General features: G+C 34.1%; 1 protein-coding gene across 16 annotated transcripts in view; it reads left to right on the top strand.

The window, feature by feature from the left end:
• The window catches only part of NAALADL2 (N-acetylated alpha-linked acidic dipeptidase like 2), a 1,331,477-nt gene that overhangs the window by 288,987 nt on the left and 1,016,845 nt on the right, over nucleotides 1-25,645 (top strand). The window contains exon 4 of one of the 16 annotated variants that reach the window (XM_042998918.1): nucleotides 8,561-8,761. The exons of 14 other annotated variants lie outside the window; for them this stretch is intronic. The gene's annotated coding sequence lies outside the window, so the exon portion shown is untranslated. Of the gene's footprint in view, nucleotides 1-8,560; nucleotides 8,818-25,645 lie in introns of all 16 variants that reach the window. One more of the 16 variants, XM_042998920.1, reaches the window with a different exon arrangement.

Raw genomic sequence — 25,645 nt, 5'->3', positions numbered from 1 at the left:
TAGATAATAGCCACTCAATATATAAGCAGGACAAGTTGGAAATAAATGCAATGAAGAAAATAAAACAGAGTGATGTGACAAAAAGTGAAAAGGAGTATAATTGACTATTTGGATTGTATTATGGTGATGACTTCCCTGAGGTGGTAGGAGTTGATGATGATGACCTGGGGAGAGTTTTTAACAAGTGCTTTAGCAAGTGTGATGGCCCAGAGATAATGGAGCTTGACCATGTTCCCAATGGAGAAAAACAAACAGATTGTATGATTGCAGCATGGTGATCTGTTCTTAAGCATGTTATGACATTAAAGAGAGACAGGAGGGGAGATTTCAAATCACAATAACGTGTTTGGATTATATTTTAAGTGTAGTCAGAAGACAGAGTTTCAACTAGTTGAATGATTATATATTTGCATATATATTTATAATTTATAATTATATTATTTTAAAATTAAATAAAATTAGATAAATATCATATTCATAAATATATTAATATATTATGAAATTGTATCTCACATGGACTTAAGAACCACCACTGAAAACTCTTGAGCAGATACCAAAAAAGGGAAAGGACGTTGTGAGCTAGTCAGCCACCTGAAATGGTAACTGTTGATTATTTTCATCAGATTAAATATACGGATATTTTATTTCAAGGATAGTTTAGCCTTTATTTAAGAAAAAGTAACATTTATTTATTATTGAGAAACAGAGAGAGACAGAGCATGAGCATGGGAGGGGCTGAGGGAAGGGGAGACAGAATCTGAAGCAGGCTCCAGGCTCCCAGCTGTCAGCACAGAGCCAGATGCAGGGCTCGAACTCACAAACCGCAAGATCATGACCTAAACCATAGCTGGATGCTTAACTGACTGAGCCACCCAGGCACCCCATAGCCTTTATTTTTTTAATAGCTTTACTGATGTCTGTAATTTATTACATGGTAAATTTTAAATTTAAAATGTATAATTTGTGATGTTTTGACATATCTGCATACCTGTGGGTCCATTATCTCAATCGACACAGTAAGATATCCATTACTCACAAAAGTTTCCTTATGATCATTTCTAATCCCTTATTTCTGCTCCTTTCCCAAATCCAGGTCAATTACTGTTCTGCAGTCACTATTAGTTCACATGATTATTTCTATCATTAAGTATTAGGCTTTTATATAAATTTAGTCACTCATGTAGGTATTCTCTAGTCTGCATTCTTAGAATAATTGTTTCCAGAAGTATCCAAGTTGTATTAAATACCAATGGATTGTTGCTTTTTATTGCTGAGGAGTATTTGATTGCCTGGATATATCATAATTTGCTTTTCCATTCATCTTCTGATAGACATTTGGAGAAGTAGTTTTAACATTTGTGTTCAAGTCCATGTATGAATATGTGTGTTCATTTCTCTTAAGTAAATACGTAGGAGTGGAATGGCTTGATCATAACTTTTTAAGAAACTGCCGAACTATTTTACAAGTAGTTGTATCATTTTCATTCCCACCAACAGTGTAGAAGAGTTCCAGCTTTTCTGTATTCCCAACAACATTTAGTATGGTCAGTCTTTTTATTTTTTATTTTTTGTCTTCAGTTTATTTATTTTGAGAGAGACAGAGAGACAGAGAAAGGAAGCAGGGGAGGGGCAGAGAGAGAGAGAGGGAGAGAGAGAATCCCAGGGCTTGAATTCACAAACTGTGAGATCATGACTTGAGCCACAACCAAGAGTAAGACACTTAACTGAGTCACTCAGGTGCCCCATGGTCAGTCTTTTTAAATTGGTCGATATAGTAGGTATATGATAGTATCTCGTTGTCATTTTAATTTTCATTCCTCTGTTGACTAATAATGTTGATCATCTTTTCATGTGCTTATTTGCTTCCATATGTCTTCTCTGGTTAAATATCTGTTCAAATAATTTCTTATGTTTTAATCAGTATTGTGATGTTATCCTAGTAGCATATATTATAGAAAAGAATATTTAACTTCCCCTTAACTTTTTATTTTCTTTTAAGATAAGTTATTAGTCCAACCATTCATTCAACATGAGTTAAATGAGTACCTAGTTCCAACCACTGGGGATACAGTAAGAATGAGACTCTGTACCTGCTCTGAATCTGCAGATACAAAAATTGTCAGTTAAAATTCAGTGTAATTATAATGTATTTCCCCAGTTATTTTGCAATTTATGATTCACTAATGTGGAATGCTTTCTATAAGGTTAAAAGATAAATGTGATATTAAGGTATATTAGATTATGCGTCAGCTTTCAAAAGAGCTCAAACTACCCTTGGGAAGCAGGCATAGAACTAAACTCTATAATAGCAGAAAGTAAGTTACAAATAAAAAGTACTGAAAATAAATGTCCTGGTAAATATTGAGGGAAGATTTCCTGGAGGAAGATGGACTTCCAGCTTTTACTAATAAGAAAATGTCAGTAAGTAAATAATACAAAGAAATGGGATATATGAGGTCAGAGGCAGCAATATTCTTTGTTTTTAAAGAGCAAAGAAGATGCTGGGCTGATTGGGCTGACTTAGTTTCTGAATCATGAGTTTAGGATAAACAATGTTATCCTGACCATGGGTGTTTGATAATAAGTGAACAGTTTTTGGTAGTTAATAGGATTTTTAGTTACCAAGATTATCCTGTAAATTTTGGAACCTCAGTTAAGGTATAGTGCTTAGCATACAAAGGAGACAGAGGGCTGAGTAGCCCACTACAAAGATTACTTTTAACCTAATGGACATCTTTAAAGGATACTCTGCTCTGCTCTGGGAATTTCACTTTTTCACCTGCTTCATCTTCTAGCAGCTAAAACAACATTCTGAAATCTGGGGAAGTGTGATCTCTGGCCTCCTAGGATAGAATTTTTTAAGTCTGTCCTGTCCTATGCTGGACTGAGCACTAAGTGCTTTACATTAGAAACTCTCTGGAAAGGGAGAGTTTGCTTTATTTATCAGTTCAGAAGTCAGGGGAAATGGGCTATGAAATACTGATAATACTTATTGTAATGGAATGGACTGGAAGATATGGAAGTTTCAGGCTGAAGGTCATTCACTCACTAATACATAGCTTTTTTTAAACCTTTTTTTTTTGGTGTTTGTGATACGATAAAGTGTTCTAGTGCTATCAACTTACTACAAAACTGCGGCCTTGGAAGAACAGAAAGTACAGAAATAACTGCCTTTTATGGATTCCTGTTTTGTGCAGTTTCAAATATAGACTTAAAAAAGATTACTATCAGAGTATTCTATAGTATATTGATATAAGAAGAGGATTCTATTATAATTGAATGAAGAATATTCACTTGAAGGAGAGAGGAATATTTTTTAGAAGTGATATATTTTTAAATGTTTTTGATAAGGTATTGATACTTTGATTTATTACTTATGAATTCATACCAATATATTTGTTTATAATACCAAAAACAGAGGAGCTGCAGGATAAATGAGACAAGATTAAAGAATGCACACACTCAAGCAGTGTGATGAAAAGCAGATCTAAACTTTAGCATATGGAAGGAAAATCAACCATTTATGCCCTGTGGATTAACTGGATAATATCAGACCCACTCATTTCATTGTAGTTATCTTCTGAAAAGCATAAATTTTCCTGTTTCCTGTGATGTATCAGAATCTACATATATGCTGTAGACTGAATGCTGTGTTGCCCCAAGTTCATATGTTGCAACCTAATTCCTAATGTGATATTTAGAGGTGGGGCCTTTGTGAGGTGATTAGGTCATGGAAACAGAACCATCATGAATGATTAGTGCCCTTTTGAAACAGGCCCCAGAGAACTCCTTCACTTGCTTCTGCCTCGTGAGGACATGTATAAACCAGAAAGCAGGCTCTCACCAAATGCCAAATCAGCTGACACCTTGATCTTGAACTTTCCAGCCTCCAGTACTGTGAGAAATTAATTTATATTTATAAACCACCCAGTCTATGACATTTTCTTATCACAACCTAAATGAACTAACAATGACTTATTATTACAAAGTGCTAATATATTTTAAGACATAACTCCCATGAAAGAAGAAATTCCTTTTAAAATTTCAGTTCTGAGTCTGTTAAACTGTCAATTACAGTGTCGGGTAAGGGAAGGAGTGGGTGTATGATCCAGCCTGAAAGACTGGATCTTTAAGTATCTTTATCCATTCTTTATGTAGAGATATAGTGAATTTTCCTGTTAACCTTTGCATATGGCTATTAACAAAAATAGAACTAGAATTCAGGTCTCAAGATCCCTAATTTGGTATTCTTTCCATTACAATACTCTTCTTCCCAAGTCTTACTAAACCCCCACTTCCACTTTTGTAATTCCTCTTTTCTTCTTGAACAGTGTAAACACATAAAATACTAATAACTTTTTATTAACAAACCTTCAGTTAATTTTTGGTTAATTGATTTTTTACAAGGATGCTAACCCCATTCAATAGAGAATGAACGGTCTTTTCAACAAATGGTGTTTGGACAACTGGATATCCTCATGCAGAAGAAGGAAGTTTGATCCTTACCTCATATTGTACACAACAATGAACTCAAAATAGACTATAGGCTTAAATTTAAAAGTTAAAACTATAAAACACTAGAAGAAAGCATAGGAGTAATTCTTCATGACTTGGAATTCTACAATGTTTTGTTTTGTTTTTAGATTTAACACCAAAAACGCAAACAACAAAAGACAGGATAGATAAACTGAACATCAAAACTAAAACTTTGTCCTGTAAAGGACACTATTGTGAATGTGAGAAGACAGTTTGCTGAATGGGAGAAAATATTTTCAGATCAAGTATCTAATAGAAATACATGCATACATATACATACAAATACAAACATGTATATAACAGAAACATGAATATATATAAAAGTGTGATGTTAATTGTATTCTGTAATATAATTAGCTAATAACTATAATACAGCTAGCTGCATTCCATTCATTATTTCCTTTTATTATCAGTATAAAAATTCTCTAACTTAACCTTCGAAGAACTTAAAATTATCCATAGTATACAGAACGATAGGCAATTCACCAACAACTTCCATCTGAAAGGGTATAGATAAGTCAGAGATTACAAGTGATCTGTATGGTTTGATTTCTTTGATTTCCTGTTTCTTATACCCACCTGTCCACCTTCCCTTTTCCATCTATGAGAAGCTATGGATTTAATAAACAGAAAAGGCAACATGGAAACTTGGTCTATTTAGCACAATAAAGTCATTTTCCATTGGGAAACTCCTCTAGGCCAAACATATTTAAGCTATTGCCACTCTTACAATTTATTACTTGCCAATATGTTTGTTTCTTTGAAGTATAATGCTTGATCAGGTGCAGTAACATCACCTGGTCAATGTTTTAAATCAGATTTTCATCCAAGATGAGCTAAATTTCAATCTGTAAATGTAATCTGAAAAAAAATTTTTTTTAACGTTTATTTTTGAGACAGAGAGAGAGCATGAACGGGGGAGGGTCAGAGAGAGGGAGACACAGAATCTGAAACAGGCTCCAGGCTCTGAGCTGTCAGCACAGAGCCCGACGCGGGGCTCGAACTCACGGACCGTGAAATCATGACCTGAGCCGAAGTCGTCCGCTTAACCGGCTGAGCCACACAGGCGCCCCAATAATCTGAAAAATTTTAATCCTCTTAACTCTCTTCAAAATATTGATAACCATCCCTTAGTGGTCATTATGCTTATAACATATAATTACAAATGAATGTCATTTTATAAATGATAAATATTGTTTATAAATTTGATGAAATGTTGAAAAGATACTCTCTGATTGTAGATTTGCCTTCAAAGATCTATGTTTCTTAAGAAAATCAGAGTTTGAGTTATTTCATGTATGAATCCTTTTTAAAAATGACCTTTTCATCTGTATTTGAATTAATAGCATTGTGTGCAGTTTAACTGTGTTTAGGACTATAAATTTAAAGTATTCAGAGTTTGAACTTTAAAGGAGGCATCTCAGAAATAATGAAGTGGAGGGGCACCTGGGTGCCTCAGTAGGTTGAGGATCGGACCTTGGCTCAGATCATGATCTCATAATTCGTGAGTTCCAGCCCCACTTGGGACTCACTGCTCTCAGTGCAAAGCCTGCTTCTGATACTCTGTTCCCCTCTTTCTCCATTCCTCCCCTGCTCGCACTCTCTATCTCTTTAAAAAAAAAAAAAAAAAAAAATTTAAGAAAAAGAAGAAATACTGCAGTGGAAAAGGAATTTTCCATGTCTGCTTTTTCAATCAATTTTTTTTTTGTCTTAGGAATGATTCTATTTTTTAAATAAGGAATTACATTATTTGAATCAGATATTTTTGAATATTTTTTCTATCTGTAGTTGTGAAGACCTATTCCTTAATCTGAATTGCTCAATCTAAATAGTTTCCAAACAAAATTCAGTCACTCATAGTATAGGTACAAATTTGTGAGTGTTTGATGTATGTAACTAAATTATTCATTTATTTAAATTCAGCCTCATTTGTACAAATTCTGAGATGCCTTGAACAGAGAATAAAGAACAAGGAATATTAACAGAATAGAAAATAAAGACAAGATGAAAGAAAAATACAAATTTATTCATTAGTTGATAAAATTTGGCTATAAATTTTCTGGCAGTCAAAGTAAGAAGGGACACCTGATCTCTTCCATCATATTCATTGTTACAATTTAAAAAGTATATCCATGGGCATCTGAGTGGCTCAGTGGGTTGAGTGTATGACTCTTGATTTCTGCTCAGACCACGATCTCCCCCTTTGTGGGATCGAGCCCAGCATCAGGCTCTGTACTGACAGCATGGAGCCTGCTTGGGATTCTCTCTCTCCCTTTCTCTCCCTCTGCCCCTCCCTGGCTTTCACATGTGAGGTTGCCAGCCGCCCCTCCCCCCAAATAAATAAACTTAAAAAAATTACAAATAAAAAGTATATCCATTTCTTTTAATTAATTCTTAAAGAAATTTCTCATAAAGAAATAAAGAAGGAATTATAAATTGTATGGTAATGTAGCTTTTTATAGTGACAAATTTCTTTGATTAAAGAAGACCTAACACTTAAACATGACTCTAGGAAGACGATTCTGGGTTTCAGAAGGTAATATAATCCAAATTTGTAGTCTTCTGGTGGTTTTGCTTGATTCAAAGAAAGAATATAAATATATAGAAGGCTGGCTAGATTTTAGTTTCTACAAATCATCTTTCCTAAACCTACTTTATCAGAGGGATCAAGATTTCTTTTCTAGACTAGACCCAGTTAAAATACGATAGGTAAAAGTCTTGATATGTTGGCTATTCTAGTAAACTGTAATATTTGTTTGCAAAGAGTCCTAGATATCAGCAACCATATTTATTTCCTGGAACTTTTTTAAGTAGTCAGCTATAGAAAAAGAATGTGAAGGGGTGCCTGGGTGGCTCAGTCGGTTGAGCATCCAACTTCAGCTCAGGTCATGATCTCGCTGTTTGTGAGTTCCAGCCCCGCATTGGGCTCTGCACGGACAGCTCAGAGCCTGGAACCTGGTTCAGATTCTGTGTCTCCCTCTCTCTGCCCCTTTCCTGCTCATGTTCTGTCTCTTTCTGTCTCTCAAAAATGAATAAACGTTAAAAAAAATTAAAAAAAGAATGTGAAGAATGGAAGTTGCTAAGATGGACTGGCCACTATTTCTCAAACTCATGAGGCATGTATGCTGAGAATTGTTCTTTTTCACAATGAACTCATGTTCTCACACATTGAATGTGATTAACCTCAATTTGTGTGTCCCTCCTTTCAAGGGATATATCCTTACAATGCTTTTGCTTATTAATAACAGAAAATGTGGTTCAAATAGATATAAATATTAAAGTGAATTTATTGGATTCTGCAGTAGACAGAATTCTATGAAGATACCCAGAATTCCTAGTCTTTGGAATACACTCTCTCCCAATTACTACATTAAACATGAGCCTATGTATTGCTGCAGAGGGATTTTGCACATATAATAAGGTCTCTAGTCATTTGATCTTGTAATAGGGAGATTAACTGGGTGGTTCTGAACTAATCACATGAGTCTTTTAAATGTGGAGAATTTTTTCTGGCTGGTTGAGGAAATTAGATTTGAGGCACCAATGCTCGCTTAAAGATAGAGATGGCTATGTGGGGGGGGGGGGGGGGATAATTGAAGCAGCCTCCAGGACCTGAAAGAAATTCCTGGTTGACAGGAAGGAAATAAGGACCTTAGTCCTACAGCCACAAGGAACTCCTGCCAACAACAATGAGCTTGATGTTGAGGAAATGGAATTTTTTTTTTTTGGTAGTTTCTAGGGAATAACATATCCTGGCCAGAAACCAGAAGATTAATTTCAACCTTATTCTGTCCTAAGCACAATGTCTTTCCTGAACTTTGGAAATACCAGAACTGTGAGCTAGTAAATGTTGTTGTTTTAAGGTGTTGTTTGTAATAATTTGTTACGCAGCAAGAGAAAACTAATATAGCCAAATAACTGAAAATTCCAGTGGTAGGGTAGGGTGATCATCAGATGTGTCAGAAGAATTCTGGCTCTCTTCCTCTGAAATTCTCATTGCTCTATCACCATATTTTCTTCCTAGGGGAAAATTGGCTATAACAGCTTCAATTGCAAATTGGAGTTTACTCCAATTTCCAGAGTTTACTCCAGAAGTAGAGAAAAAACCTCTTCACATACATCAGCTCATACTATCTTGATGATTAAGATTGGTCCAATCAGTGGGAAACCTGGAACTGTATTGCTGAGGCAACACTGGAAGCCAAATTTCAGAAAATCCTCTTGAGTAAGATTATATCAAGTTTTATGCAAAATTTTTCATTCCTCCACTCATCTATGCAGGTAAAAGTAGTTCTTAGGTAGTGGTTCTGATTTTTCAACTAACTCCATAACAATAGTAGAACCATGCTTCCCATCTATACTTTCTTGTATATTATGGCTAATTAAATGAAATACCCAGTTTTTCTACTTTTAAGTAAATGCAACTATATTTCTAATACTTGGTTCTGGTATTTCTCAATTTGTTTACCCACTAATTATAAGCTTCCAAAATATGTTTATTTCTAATTAAAATCAGATTGTAGTCCATTCCATTTTCAATGACAGACCTTTGTTCCTCCCAAATTATAGACCATTAAGCTTACTGGATATTCTCTCAAGACTTTATATATTTCTTTCTTGGTAAATCAGAAGTCTGGGCTTCTCGGGCCAATATTCTGCATGAGGATGCTATATCGCTCTATCACAGTGTATGGAATGTTTCAGGATAAACAAAGATTTTTTTTTTTTTACAGGTCTGATTGACTTTTTCTTACCCTTGTCCCCAGACATAAATTCACTAAGCTGTATGAGTTATTGATTGTCAATATAACCTTAAAATTCCTTTGAAAATCTGGATTGGTCAAAATGTTCTCTTGATGAAATGTTTAGTAACTTTAATGGGATAAACAGATGTTTAGTATATCTTGTCCATCTTTTTAATATATCATGATGCTATGATAATTCTTTCAAATGAGTTCTACTATTATGGTCCCTAATAATAGTTTCTCTCCTACTGTGAACCCAGCAGCAATCCATATAGAAGCGAAAGATAAGCATTTGCCTTCTTATTGGTGACAATGTTTTAACATCAAAAGCCAAAAAATGTCTCTTATTAGTCAATTGACTACTATCTGATTACTGTCTAGGATGAATGATTTAAGGTAAACCTATCCCAAATGCAAATCAATTTTGAAAGCTGTTCTTCATTGTTTTACTGAGTTAAACTTAAAAAGTATTTGTGGTAATCCGATGCTTCTATATTCCTAGGCAGGCATTTTGTAACCATTTTATCTTAAATGATTCATCAGAAGTGATGTTGCATAAAGTCAGAAGTTGTATTGATGCAATGTTGAGATTATTTTTCATACTTGCTAATAATATGTGTTTTCAATGTGCTCATATTAAAATTATCGGTACAACTTATCCATTGATGGAACTAGCCCAGGATTCTTTAGGAAAATGTGATATTATCATATATTTTCTTAACTTATCCTTGTGCTGAAGTTAAGAAGCTTGATATTTAAGTATGGGTAGACATTCTCAAATTTCATTAGGGAATAAGTTTTCTGCTTTCAGTGTGGCTGACAGTAGAACATATTAAATCTGTCTATCATTTATATGCAATAATCAGCAAGTCTAGTTTTAAGAAATGCGTATAAATCAGGATTAAGCTAGTGGTTACAGAAAACATTTTTGCATTATATTGTTTGGCTCCCCCTCAGTTCCTTTCTGTGGCTGCGTTAGAAGGTATTATAATAAAGAGAACAATAAAACATGTTACTGTACTTACTAAAGATGGGGGGTTGGGGAGTGGTGTTATGGATAAGGCTTACCACATGGCAGTGTCCTCTCTATGAGGACCTATTGAAGGTATTTCTCCTCTGTTTCTATTCTTGGAAGATCTGAGATTTTCCTAAGCAACTGGTTTGGGGCTTTTTTTTTTTTTTTTGAGCATGTGAGTGGCACAATGCATTATTTATTCCCCTTTGATTGATAAAATGCTCAGTTCAATTTTTAGTTCTCCCTTCAATGACATGCATCTTATAGCAAATATTCATTTACCAGTCTTAGTCATAGCATTTGACTTTTTCTACCTTTATTCTCTTTTTAACTTCATTTTCTCATTCACTTTTTATCTCATTATATATAGAATATACTTGGCCAGTAAATAGTTGTCTTCTATTTGAAAAGGTCATCTCTGATGGAAGGCACATGTCTAGGAAAATGACCTATAGACACCTGAGCTAGAAAGAGATGCCTATTTTGCCAACAAGATAAGCCAGTTAACCCTGGTGGTGAGTGACTGAGCAGATATCTAAAGCAGATTATGTCACATCTATTGTTCATTGTATTTGTTTCCTTTTGTTCTACACAAAGGTAACTAATCTCACATCCTTTAAGTAATGAGGTCCAGAGTTCCAAATATGAGGATATAGCAAGACTGGCCTAAATTAACAGTTTATACCAGTTTATACGAGAACTGTACATTTGTGTCATATTACTAGAAAAATATCAGAAAATACATAGCAATTAAACCATAACAGAGATACGTACATTTTTCGTTGTATCATAATAATGGGGACTATGTTAACATAATGATTCTCCACCTTGGATATATATTTTTTCATGTCAGACCAGTGTTCATTTAATAAGAAAAATAGATTACTGGTGCAGGTCCATCTATTAAGAATCTCTATGAATATTGCCTGGAGATTTATATATCTGTATATATATACATAATTTTATAAAATTTTAAAAATATATATATAAAATCTCCAGGGTTGACTGATACACAGCTAGGTTTGAGAATCACTGTGTTAATGAATTATCAAGATACAGAACAAAAATGTTACTGAAAACCTAGCTCTCAGTCCATCTCTGAACTGTTAAATGCTGATAGCTCTCTATACATTTGAGACATTAATATTCCCTAAGACACAAATAAAATAAATGTAAGATTTTAGAATTTTTTTTCAAAGACCGTGTTTTGTATAAAAACAGTGAAGACCATGGTACATTTGGTTTCGTAATATGGGAGTTGAAAATGACTTTTCTTCCTCAGTGGTCTGAAAACCAAGACTGTTTAAAATAAAGCTCATCCTTACAAGTGAGATTTTACTTCCTGAATACTAATCTGACGTTTAATGGTAGAAAAAGGAAGAAAGAGAACAGGCCTAAGAGCAGCATCTTCCCTTATCTTGCTGGTGACTCAATTTTTTTTTTTTTAATTGTGCCAATTCCCAGAGAGACTCATTATAAAGCTAAGATTGAAGGAAGTAATTAATTCAGGAAGGTTGATATTGGTTTTGATGCACCAGAGACTTCTGGTTCGTCTGCTGAAGTGTGAAAATAATGCTGTGGACTGCAAGATTGGAGGAGGGAGAAATGACATGCCGGTCTTCTTGTACACATCTAACAATATACAAATTCAAATATACCTTCCACTTGTAAGGAAAACTATCTTAATTAGAAGAAGCCTAGAAAAAAGATCAACCATTTAATCTTTTGGTTTAGTAGGCCAAAAGTGTCCTTTTCAGAGACCCGTGATAAAAGGGGCCTGAAAAATTTTTTTCCTCTCAATTCTAAAATACATTCTCAGTGTAGTAATTACATTCTCATTGTATCATTAGTAACTGCCCCTTCCAACTGGTTTCAAGTGCTCATGATTTCCTTATGGAGTGCTAAATATGTAGTAAGATACTGATGCTTTAAAACATTTCTTTAGAAATTTAGAACTTGTAGAGCATTTTTTTTCTATAGAGTCCATAGTTGCACATACAATTGAGTTTTTTTTTTAAAAGCATACTTTTTTTACAAGAACTCACCTTATTCAGCTATAAGATGTGTCATTGAAAAGTTGTGCAATGAAGCACTGTTTAGGGGGCTTATCTTTTACATTGCCTATTTGAACTTGAAATAACATATTTTTTGAATGTTCAGAATTGTTTAATGTTAGTAATCAAGATTATTAAAACTCTGATTCAAGACCATTCTGCCATTAATTTTGTTGAGGTTATTTACTAGCTGTAATGAGAAGTTAAAGCCCCGCTTTATGCAATTTAAATGAAGTCATAGAAGTTAAAGCCAAAGAAAGAGTCCATAACTTCATTATTTTATTGACACAGAAGCTGAGAATCAGAGGTGAAGTGGCAATAACAGAGTACTTAATAAGCAGAAGTAGGATGAGAAACCACCTTCCAAAAAATCGAGGAAAAGGACCTGTCATTGAGTGTCCAATTTTTACCTTGGGAGACTGATATAATCCCCACTTAACAAGATAAGGGAATTGAGATCCAGAGAGTGAAGCAATTTAAAGTTCACAGAATGGGGGGTGGGAGGGTGGGGAGGGTGGGTGATGGGTATTGAGGAGGGCACCTTTTGGGATGAGCACTGGGTGTTGTATGGAAACCAATTTGACAATAAATTTCATATATTGAAAAAAAATAAATAAGGTTCACAAAATGGGGAATTTTAGAATTCAGATTAGATCACCTGTCTAAATCCAGGGCTATCTCTTTCCAAAGCCCATGGAATAGCAGTTCTCCTTCAGTCACCAGACTTGCAGAATCCTGAAGTCGGCAGAAATATAAGAATAGAGTAAGTGATACTCATTTGGTCTGTTGTATTTAAGTAAATCAGCAGATTATAGTAGTATGATCCGGTGAGAGCAATAAGAAGTGATAAAGAAGAATTGAAAAAAGAGAAGTCTCTGTCTCCCCCTCTTCCCTATTCTTCTTTCTTTTAAAGATTTTCTTCTTCTAGTTGAAGTCATTCTGCGTGTCGAGAAATAACCATGTATACCTGGGAGAAGTCTCCATATATCACTGTATAGTTATCACTGTGTAGTTTTCCATATAAGATGACTTGAGTCATTAAGAAAGGTAGTTTATAATCAGCAAGTTCCCTTTAATAGAACATAGTTCATTAAAAAAGAGCTCTATAGAAATGTTAAAACCAGCATTTAAAAATACCCAGATTAGTTTAGAAATTAACATTTGTACTATTTCTCATACAAGTGACACTAAATAATATTAATGGGAGATGGCATACATTAATTTTCTCTTGAAAATCTCCCATGTTTTTATATTTTTATGTTGGAATTACAGAGGTCAAAATGTGTATATTTGCAAGTGGTCCTATGCAGTTTTCTTTAAGTTGTTAAGTTGATTGTCAATGTGATTTTAAAAGTAGTTGATTTACTTAATATCAAGAAGGTATATAATTTTAATGTCTGTGTGCTATTTATTCATGAGTTCTTATGTTTCTTATATTTTGTAAATGAAGAGCTTAACAACCAAGGAGGTGAAGTGACTAATAAAAAAATTCACAAAAAGATATAACCCAGGTCTTCCTCCTGATATTAGCTTGCAGCTGTTATCATTAAATATCTTGACTGTTAAATCTTTTGATTATTTTTCACTTTTAATTTTAATTCTAAATAAACGTGAGAGATAAAGTGAGAAAGAAGCAACAATATCCTCCTGAATTTGAGATGTTTGAAGTAATATTACATTTAGACAATGGAGTGATGTGCTAATACGTTCTGTCAGGAAAGCTGAGTCAATTTGACAGTAATCCTATTAAAAATATCTTGAAATAATTTGCTTTATGACAGACAATGCAGCTTTAATTTTACTTTAGACAGAAGATTCCAGAGGATCTGTTTTGATGTAAACTTTTATTAAAGTAATACTTGAAATGTAATTTATGGTTCTTTTTTAAAAGGAAAAGTATCCATTATTTTTTAAACATGGTTTTCAGTATATTTATGAGTTTCTGGAAGGAAGACACTGGTGTGGCTATTAATAAAAACATTTCTTAGCAGTAAATTTAGAACTAATTTATTTTGCATAGTGATAAATTATCCAACATACATAAGTAGATATACTGTGTATATACAGATATAGATAGATAGATAGATAGATAGATAGATAGATAGATAGAAATGAAGATATAAATAAGGATATAGCTGAAAAAGTATTTTGTTTTGGTCTAGATCATTGTTCATTTAAACTTACATAACATCATATATTTTAAAGCTTGAGACAAAATAAAACATCTTGCAGTTAAAGGATGGAAGTAAAATTTTGGAACTCAACCATGAGATGTCTGTTTATCTGCAATGTCGTAAATGAAAAAATCACCATCATTACAAAAGTGGGCGTTGGGAATACAGATGGGACAGCTGTTGTTCTTTAATTGTGACTGGATTAGTAAAATGCAGTTTTTACAACTCATTTAAAACTTATCACTGGGGAATACATTTTAGTACCACTTAGGGTGTCTTTTGGTTAATAAATTCTTGGCTTTTGAGTGTAAGTATTTGGCTTCAAATCCCAGATACAAGTTTATTAAAAACTGTAATAGTTCTTAGAGACTATAAAATGAAATGAAGTGCACAAAATGTGTGTTTCCGGTGCTTGACTTTAAAACGATTTTTTACATGACTTATTTCAATATTTTTAACTGAAGCAGACTGTTGTTGAATTTAAATGATTATTAAATATTTAACTAGAGTGAGAAAGAGGAAGTAAGAGAGAATGAGAGAGAGGGAGAAAGGGAAGTATGTAATTTTTGAAAAGTGTTTTTTTCAATTTCTTGGTAGTTTTTTAATAAAATATATGCCCTATATTAAGATATGATGTCAATAATTATAAATCCAATAATAATTATGTGAAACAGGCTGTAACTTTAGATCTGCATTGTAAGACAGCATAGTGTAGTTTGTAAGAAATTTGTGGGATATCCTGTGAAAGAATTTTTAAGAAGTGATAAAAAATATACTTTTTTTTTAAAACCAGAACATTTGGAATATGACATTGAGTATTTCTGCATTTAGCATTATTCTAAATGTTTGTCTTCATCAAATAAACAAATGAGAGAGTAATTAAAATCTGTGTTAATGAACAAGTCTCCCTCCTGAAATTGCAATGTTTGTTGCCAGTGAGGGGAAATTTTTGAGTCAGTGAAGCAAGAGATCAGTGACAAAGACTCTGAAATTTATAATTTGGAATGGGGTCTGACCTAAAAGGAAGACATGGCCCTCGTTGACATTTCTCTTCCCTTATAAAATAACATTTTATCTAGATAAAGTAAGTTTGACAATGTGGAAGGGAGCTAGAAGCAGCAGAACTGCTGGAAGCACCCCGAAACAGCTGTAGAAGCTAATGAAGGAGCCTACCACTGTTCCATGTATGCTGGCAGAAGACACAAGACTCCTAGAGTTACACACAGGAAGAGCAGAAGTTCAAGCAGTTTTGCTGGTTGTCCAAACTCAAAATACCGTAGGATCATGTGGAGTTCCAGCAGGAGCCTGCATTAGCCGTGGGTACACCACCAGTGGAGAAACCTGAGCTTAGGGGACCCACCATTTTTACAGCACTCAGTAAGCAAGACTGTTCTTTGATGGGGCAGGGGGCAGGTGAATCTCAGATACATTTCTTTGATGTTACAGCACTTCTCAGAATCCCAGGTTTATAAACAATTCTGAAAACTGTCTTGAGTCAAAGAATAGCCAAGGCCATGGACTCAGCAAAACAGTAGGAGCATAATAGGTCTGTAGGGACTGCTTCCCTATACTTTTCTTCCCCTTTTGTTATCTGCTGCTCCCTCCAATTTTTAAACTTTTTAAAAAAGTTTCTTCCTTTATTTTGAGAGAGAAAGAGAGAGAGAGAGAGTGAGCGAGCACATGCAGGAAGGGGGGAGAGAGAGGGGGAGAGAGAAAATCCACTGCAGTGAATGTAGGGCTCCATCCCACTGTGAGATCCTGACCCAAGCCGAGATCAAGAGTCCGAACACTCAACCACCCGCCCTCACCCCCCTGCTCCCTCCTATTTTTACTTGGAACAACCTCTGCTCCAAATCTCACAAACTCACATTTCCAGAAAAGGAAAAACTCTGAATCCTTCATAATCCCAGGAAAGCATGGTCCTTAACTCAAACATTTGTGCTCTTTCTCTTTGGGAGTAGCTTGGTGTGGTTTGGTTTGAGGAATCCTTAACATTTCTTGAGAGGTCCAGTATATTGCTAATACCCGCTGCAACTTTTTCACTCCCCTTCTTTCCAAAGACCCCTAATAGTTCATACATTTTCTCAGACTTCTACCCTACAGATTTTGCTTACTTAAAAATCTATTAATAAGAAAATATGGAAATATAATTTTTATTGGCAAAGATCTTTTCTAACAGCGTAGTTACATTCTAACAAATGTTATTAATAGATCAGTTGGCACATGTAAATATAATACAACTAAATTTAGTTAAAATGGGCACTTTGGGCTTTAGTTTAAAAAGCATATCATTACTTTTAAAATAAAAAAAAACGCAATGAATATTCAGTAAACTAAGTGGAAGGGTCCTTGGCCTGGGGTCATCTGATTGCAGATGACACTACCATCAGACAAAGTTGATTGGTTTTGCTGGCTAGTAGATATCTTCTTTTTACCACAATAATTTTTATGTGTGTCTATGTAAAGTCCATCCATGTCTTATTGAAAAGTCTTCCTAACCAAGAACATTTTTTCTTTACTCAACATATACATATATTTAATACTATATTCATGGAGAGGAAGGTAGGAAATGAATCCTGCATGATAGCCAGAGAAAACAATGGAAATTCTATTTGAAGATGACTGTTCATGGCAATTTCTTGCTCCATGCACTTTTGCTTCCCTGAAACTGTGTTTGTGATGCTAATGCTGATTGGGAGGGTGTATGACATATCACATATTAAACTAAAATATGAAGGTCTTGTTCAAATAAAAGAAGTGAGATGCAAACTAGTAATTAAGAGCTATTAATTAAGAATTAACCTTTTGGAAATCCTCCTCTCATAACTGCAGAGCAAGTATGCAAGAGCATAGTGTGGTGATAGATGACTGTATTTCTAAAGATATGCTATCTGCTGACTACAGTTTATGTGCCCTTATAACTTGAAATAGACTGATAAGCAATTGGATAATTCTGAGATAATCCTAAACCTCTGTAAGCCCTTTTGAATATTTTAGTAAGCAAATGTTGATATGGTAATCCCATGTTCATATTTACATGTATTTTACTTTTTTAGGAGAATATTGCTATTTTAGGAATAGGCAAATAAGAGATGGAAAATATTTGAGTTCTGCAGTACTAAGAGATTAGGAAAACAACTATTTAATGCATATATCACAAGCTCCCTAGTGACGGGATTATTTTTTACATATGAGATTTATTTGTTGCATTTATTATGAGCATTGAACAATTACCTATTGATGATACTTTATTTGACATCTTCATGGATCTAATATACTAACTTTGTTGTAAGTAATCTGCACAATATTTATGATTTTTTGATGGATTGGTTGACCTATTCTTCATTACATTTTTACTATTAAATCCATCATACATAAATGTTAGAGTATACACTGTACATAATACAGTATATCATCTTCAATACTTACAATTTGCCCCTCTTGAGAATCACTTGGGGAAGTTTGTTAAAAATGCAGATTCTGGGGCCCACCTATTCAGATTCTCATTTTGATGGGACCAGGAATCTGACTTTTCACGAAACCCAGAATTGATTCATGGAGGTATTTTTAGCATAAACTGAGAGGCACTATTCTCTAATATTTGAAGAGAAAGTCATTTGCTAACCTATAACATGTTTTGTTCATGTAAGGAGCACATATTGTGTTAATTTCATCTTTCTAGTCACACACATTGTAAGCACTTTTCCAGTTGTACCTCCCATAGTAGAAAGTGTTGTCTCTACATTTTCTCATTTAACTACCAGTAAAAATGTGTCTTGGGAGATGAGGCCTCTGGCTTCATAAAACTATAATTCATCAGACTTTAGCGTTTTGAGATTAGTACTAAAAATAATAACAAAACACCATAGTTTTCTGCTTAAAGTGTTTGTTTTAATTAGAAACCTTGCCCTTTTATTTATTTAGTATTCTTTCACCTTCATTATTATTGAGAGTTTTCAGTGGGTCATCATGAATATACTTGCATTTGCATATTAATACAGGAAAATTCTAAGTGTAAAGACATAATTAAATTTCAAGGATCATTTTGTACCCAAGATAACATTTATAAGCCAATTTGGAATTTCTCCTATGAGATACCTGAATCTAAAAGGTTAACTAGTGAGAATTTACTACATGTTTCAAACTAAATCTAAATATTATTGCAAAATCGCCTTCTTTTTAAAGCAATCATCCAGATTTCAAGAGAACGATTCTTTGTAGAGTTGACTCCTGTGATATGATATGTTTAGGAGAAAATTATGTTAAAACACATGTTGTCAGAAATATTTCAGAAATGCTCTCATTGAAACCATGGTGATTTTGGTCAGTGGGCAGAGAACCTCAGGAATATGTAATATATGCAATGACTCAGTGAAGATGATTGTTTTAAAAGCAGCACAATAGGGATGACTAGTGGTTTCTTTCTTTTTTTTTTTTTTTTTAACTATATTTCTGTTTCCCTACAAATGTGTTTGGGATCCCTTTCAGTAAAAGAAAAGTTTGGAAGTTGTATTGCCTCATGGATCATCTACCCTCTATCCTCAAACATCTTCCTTTCTGGCCCTTTGCCTTCGGCCTACTCTCTTCAATCAACTACAGTCTGGCCTCTCCCTTCACTACCACATTGAAACTACTCCCGCTAAGTCACCAATGACTTTCTAATTGCTAAACCCAAAGGAAGCTTTCCAAGTCTCAGTACTGTGCCAAAGCTATGTCGGAAATTGTGGTAAAAGGAAAAAGGTGTGCCCTGTATACACTTACTAAGATATCCTCCCATATTTTGAACCAAACAGAAAAAGTTAGTAAAAGCTCTACAATCAGAAAACATGATTATTTATAAAGCCCCATGCTGTCCAATTTATTGGCCCACCATTGTCAACCCCAAAACCTGCCTGTGGGAAAACAAAGGCTTTGCAGGTTCAGGAACTGCAGGCTGTCATGATGCACAGTAATGCTGTGTAATAAAACATACGAACAGCAACCTTGTCTTTATTTAAATTTTGATCTTTTGTTCATCATGGATTCTTTTAATTTTTATTTTTAAAGTAATGCATTTACATATTTTGATTACTGATTGATGCCCCTTAAAGTGTTTTTGCCCAAGTGGATGCTTCATTCACCCCTAATTCCAGCCCCGCTCGCAGTACTTGGTCTCTGTGCACTGGGTACTATTTTTTTCTGTATCTTAAATCTGTCCCCTCTGAGTTTCTGTCACACTGTTGTCTTCTGATTCTTTTGAGTTCTGCAGTACTAAGAGATTAGGAAAACAACTATTTAATGCATATATCACAAGCTCCCTAGTGACAGGGAGTCACCAGTATTCCTTCTCAGTATCTTTCCTGGGATGCTCTTCTATTTTTTGAGCCCCTCAATATTTGTTGCTCTCAGTAGCTCATGCTCAATGCTTTAAGCGTGCTGTTGTTTATACTCTTCCTGGCTGCATCTGCTCATTTCCAGTGCTATTGCTTTTATCCACGCCTTCATTATTTCATGGCTGGAGAATTGCACTACGCTGCTAACAAATTTCTCTCATTTTCATGCTGGCTCCTTTCTGATCCAAATGCAGGCGGAATGATTTTTTCCTAAAGTGAATACGTAATTCATTTATTTGTTAACCAAATATTTATTTAGTTTTTTTTTTTTTTTTTTTTTTTTTTCCTGCACCAGGGACTGTTTCAGATTCTAGGGGTAAATCAGTAAATGAAAGAAAGGCCACACTTTCCTGAAACTTCTATGTTAATTTTATTTGAATATTGCTTTGGGCTTATTCTAGAGTTGTACTGAATTCTTATCTAAATATGTTTGCATGATGGGTTGGGTGGGTGGGAAAGGGATTTCCCCCTTTTCTCATATTTTGACTATAGAAATTTTTGAATATTTATTATCTTCCAGTCAGTTGTACATAAAGTGGTGGAAGACTAATTTAGCTTTCTAAAAATTGTTTTTCATTAAGGGGTTGGAAATTATGACCCACTGACTTGTTAGTACTTTGAATTTTCTTCTAGACTCAGAAATACAAGATAATGTAATCACCTTTTTTCTTTACTCTTTATTTCTGAGTCAATAGATTTTATACATATTGCTAATTGTATCCCAAGTCTTAGAGCATATGTGTTGCCATAGCCTCTAAGCAAATTGTAATCCAGTATAGTGACATGTTTTACTTAGCTCACACTGTGTGTGTGTGTTTGCTTTAATTTAATTCAGTTATTTTTTAAATTAATAGACTTTATTTTTTATAGTGCAGTACTGCAGTTTTAGATTCACAGCAAAATTGAGCAGAGAGTACAGAGGATTCCCATGTATCTTTTCCTCATGGATGTACAGCCTCCCCACTATCAACATCATACCCAGAGTGGTACATTTATAACAACTGATGAACCTCTAATGATGTCTGATGCACATCTTTTCATAATTCTTATTTCCACTTGTATATCTTTTTAGTGAGATATCCAGATCTTTTAACTGGATATCTAAGTCCATTTTTTAACTGGACTACCCATTTTCTTATTATTGAGTTTCAAGGGTTCTTTCTATATTTTGGATAACAGGTTTTTTTTGAAAATATTTCTCTCAGTCTGTGGCTATCTTCCAATTCTCTTGATAGTGGCTTTCACATAGTATATTTTAAATTTTAATGAAGTCCCACTTATCAATTCCTTATCATGGATCATGCCCGTAGTGTTGTATCTAGAAAGTCATTGCCAGATCCAAGGTCATCTGGATTTTGTTTTATGTTATATTCTAGGAGGTTTATAGTTTTGCATTTTATATTTAGGTCTATGATCCATTTTGAACTAATTTTTATGAAGGTTGTAATTTCTGTATCTAGATTGATTTTTTTTTTTTTTGCGTATGACTGTCTAGTTATTCCAATACCATTTGCTGAAAAGACTGTCATTCCTTGACTGAATTGCCTCTTTCTTTGTCAAAGGTCAGTTAACTATATTTGTGTGGATCTATTTGTGATAGATAGATAGATAGATAGATAGATAGATCTGTTGTGACCTCTCCATTTTGTTTCATTGATCTATTTGTCTATTTCTTCACCAATACCATGCTGTCTTGATTACTATGGTTTTATTTTAAGTCTTGAAGTCGGGTGGCATCAGTCCTCTGACTTTGGTCTTCTTCAATATTATGTTGGCTATTTGGGATCATTTGTCTCTCTTTATGAACTTTAGAATCATTTTGTTAATATCCACGAAATAATTTGCTAGGATTTTGATTGGGATTGCACTGCATCTATAGATCAAGTTGGAAAGGACTGACACATGGACAGTATTAAGTCTTCCTATCCGTGAATATGGAATATCTACTTAGTTCTTTGATTTCTTTCATCAGAGTATTATAGTTTTATGTATATGGATCTTGTATGTGTGTTTTTGATTTATACCTAAGTACATTTTGGGGTGCTAATGTAAATGGTATTTTTTTAGCTTCAAATTCCACTTATTCATTGTGACTATGTTGGAAAACAATTGGCTTTTGTATATTCTCTTGTGTATCAACTTTGCTATAATTGTTCCAGGAATTTTTTGTTGATTATTTCGCCTTTTCTCCATAAGGCAACCATATCATCTATGAACAAAGACAGATTCGTGTCTTTCTTTTTCATCTGTATATATATTATTTCCTTTTCCTGTGTTATTGCATTAGCTAGGACTTCCCATATGATGTTGAAAAGGATTAGGAGAGGGGACATACTTCATTTGTTCTTGATCATAGAGGGGAAACATCTAGATTCTCATCATTAAGTATGATGTCATCTGCAGGATTTTTATATGTTTTTTTATCAAGTTGAAAAAGTTCCTCCCTGTTCCTAGTTTGCTGAGAGGTTTATTATGAATAGGTGTTGGATTTTACCAAATATTTTTTTCTCCATCTATTATGTATGTATGTATATATGTATGTATGTATATATATATATATATATACATATGTACATATATATGTACATATACATATATATGTATATTTTTTTTCCCTCTAGACTGTTGATATAATGAATTGCATTAATTGATTTTTGAATGTTGAAAGCAGCCTTGAATATTTGGGATAAATCCCACTTGCTCAGAGTGTGTAATTTTATACACAGTGTGTTTTTTAAAAAATGTGTGACATTCAAAAATTGAGACCTACCCTAACTTCATTTTGGGATTCTTTGACAAAGAAGAATGCCCATCCTTGAACTTATCATCCCACGTGGCAACAGTCTGCTAGTCTTGCTACTTCTAACTTTACCAGTCTTTGCAACTCTTCATTGCTTTATGTCCAGTAGCTTCACTTATTTCCATTGCCAGCCTAAATGGACTCAAGCATCCTCATTCCTCAGAGCCAATGAGCATGCTCCAAGTGCTTATGTTACTTCACTATGTGTTACCTAACCTCTTCACATTGTTGAGTCTCTTCATTCCTTTGCACTTGTAACCCTATTATACTCTTGCCACTTCTTTTACATGAATCCTGTTCTTACCACCTTTTAAAAGTTGAAGTTCATTAAAATCCCACCATTGGTCTTTTCTTTTTCTCTACACATTCAGTATGGACAGTTATCCCCTCATGTTGGTTTTTCACATCCTAGAGTCCCTGCTATTCTCCCTTGTGCATACTACTGACTTACATTCATATTAAGATATTTGTTGGGTATATAAAGTATCCCAAGAAACCGTAGAAAACATCAAAGGAATAATGACTTGAGACAGGCCTTTAAAGGGAATGGTGAGTCACAGATTTGAAATGATGGTGATAGTTGGAAGAAATGGGAAAAAAAGATATACGTCATGAAACATATTGACAGTCTGGAAATGTGTTCAGTTTATTGTCACTAGTCTAGTTGTAATCTTAATTACAGGGCAACAGATGAAGTTCTAAAGGTTCCTACCTATTTAACAATGAAAGAGTGTCCTCAAATCAAACACAATCTTAAAGACCAGTCTGGAAAGAAAATAATATTTAGATCTTTCCTTGTTATAGGGTTTGTTTGTTTGTTTGTTTATATAGCAGTTACATCCATACAGTGGAATATAACTTGTCAATAAAAAGGAACGTGGTAGTGATACAAACTATGATGTGATGAACCTCAAAAATATAAGTAAAAGAAACCAGAAACAAAGATCACATATTATATGACTATAACATTATATATCCAAAAATGACCAAACAGTGGTTTTCTGGGGCTAGGATTGGGAGTGAGGATTGGCTATAAATGGCATAAGGAAGCTTTTGGAGATAAATAAGTTTTCTAAAATTGGATTATAGTGATGGTTGCATTATTATATAAATTTACTAAAAAAAACCATTGAATTAGACACAATGGATATATTGTATAAATTATATCTCAGTAAAGCTATTAAAAATAGCAATAGGTAGTCTTTTTCTATGCACTTATAAAGCAGAATGGGACTAAGCAAGGTGCCCCAGCACACATAGTTGATAAATATTAGGGCTAGCATATGAACCTAGATAGTCTCTGTTCAGAGAACTCAAAAGCATTTTTCATTAATTGCTTCCTTCTTAATCCTTAATATAACCATATGAGATGATATAATTAATATAATGTTCCTATTTTACAGATAAGAAAATAAGCCTAAAGATTAAATAACTTGCCCAAGGTCATAGAGCTCATGGTTTAGTTGGAACTGAAACTTAATATCATTTTGAGTTAATTGACCAAGCAGCAGTTATCCCTGATGCATCAGATAGTTTATATTTATAAATAACTGGCAGAGGTGGTAGCATTGTAAGTGTGAAATCCAGAAAGCCAAAGCGACCTTACCTTTTAGTAATAACTTGTTGGGCTGCCTGGCTGGGATCTAGGACTTGATATACAGTACAAAGCCTAAGGCTAAATGTCTGTGAATGGACACATGGTCTGAGAGGGAAGGGTCAGTCTTTTTTTTTTTTTAACATGGGTGGGAATAATCTCTTATTTCTTTAATTATTCTTACATAGGAACTGACTGATTTCTAGTAGCATTTTGGTACGTATGTCATGTACCAAGAATCTGCAGCTTGTCACTCCAAATATTCTTTTGGAAATTTTCTAGACTAATTTCCTAAAATTTATAGTGGTCACTATACAAACTAGCAGAAGTTAATAATAATGATATCTTGTGGTTACTGAGTGATTACTATCTAACAGATCGGTGTTTTACTGCTATTAACTCATTAATAATTACAAAAACCCTAAGAATAAGTTACTACTGTTGTAATTTCTCTTCACTTTTCAGATGAGGGAACTGAGGCATAGTAAGACTAAGTTATTTGTTCAAGGATACTCAGCTAGTAAGTTGCAAAGCCAGGCTTTGAGCCCAGGCAGTCTGGCTTGGGTCTCAGTAATTAATAACTACAATAAGGCTGCATCTCAAGGCTGTAAATCCTGGGAGAGTCAATCTCTGGTGGGGGTGGGGAGAGGTGTTCACTTATTCATTCATTTAGTATTTGTTGGTTGTCAACTGTTATGCAGTATACTAGGACATTGCTAGTAATTAAATATGGTTTTAACTGCAAATTTTATGAATAAACATGCTATCTTTTAACATAGCATTTCCTTGAATTTAATATTTTGAATAGACTATTTAAGAGAAGTTTTTACCTTTTATTTTTTTATCCCATCATCTTTATCTTGTTTTGAAAAACATACAAACAATATGAATTTCATATGGTGTAATAGTAGTAAGAATGATCACCAGAGCATTTTCATCTTGTCACTATGTTTTTTAATGTGTGTGAATTCATGACAGATATGTAAAACAAGAGTTAAAAAAAAAGTTCATTTAGTACATCCCACTAATCATTCCCTATGAATAATTCTCTATGGTATTTTGGCAAAGACAGGCTCTTGTCTAATTTTAAATGACTCAATTGAGGAAGCTTCAGCTGGAGGTTGATTCTAGAGGCTAATGGACTTGGTATGAAAGGTTTCTAACATTGAGCCTAATTTTCCATTCCTTAAAATTTTAGAGCATTACTTCTAATTACTTTCAGTAACCTACTCAGCCTCTGCTGCCTCCTTGGTTCACACTATTTGTGACTCGCTTGCTGTCCTTCTAGATAGGTATTATGTCTCCCCACTGTGAATTATTTCCAAGTGAAGCATATCAGTTATCTTTACATGGGC

Source organism: Panthera tigris, chromosome C2 (assembly GCF_018350195.1).
Source record: "Panthera tigris isolate Pti1 chromosome C2, P.tigris_Pti1_mat1.1, whole genome shotgun sequence".
Classification (NCBI taxonomy): Eukaryota; Metazoa; Chordata; class Mammalia; order Carnivora; family Felidae; genus Panthera; species Panthera tigris.
This window is presented reverse-complemented; position numbering and strand designations above follow the sequence as displayed.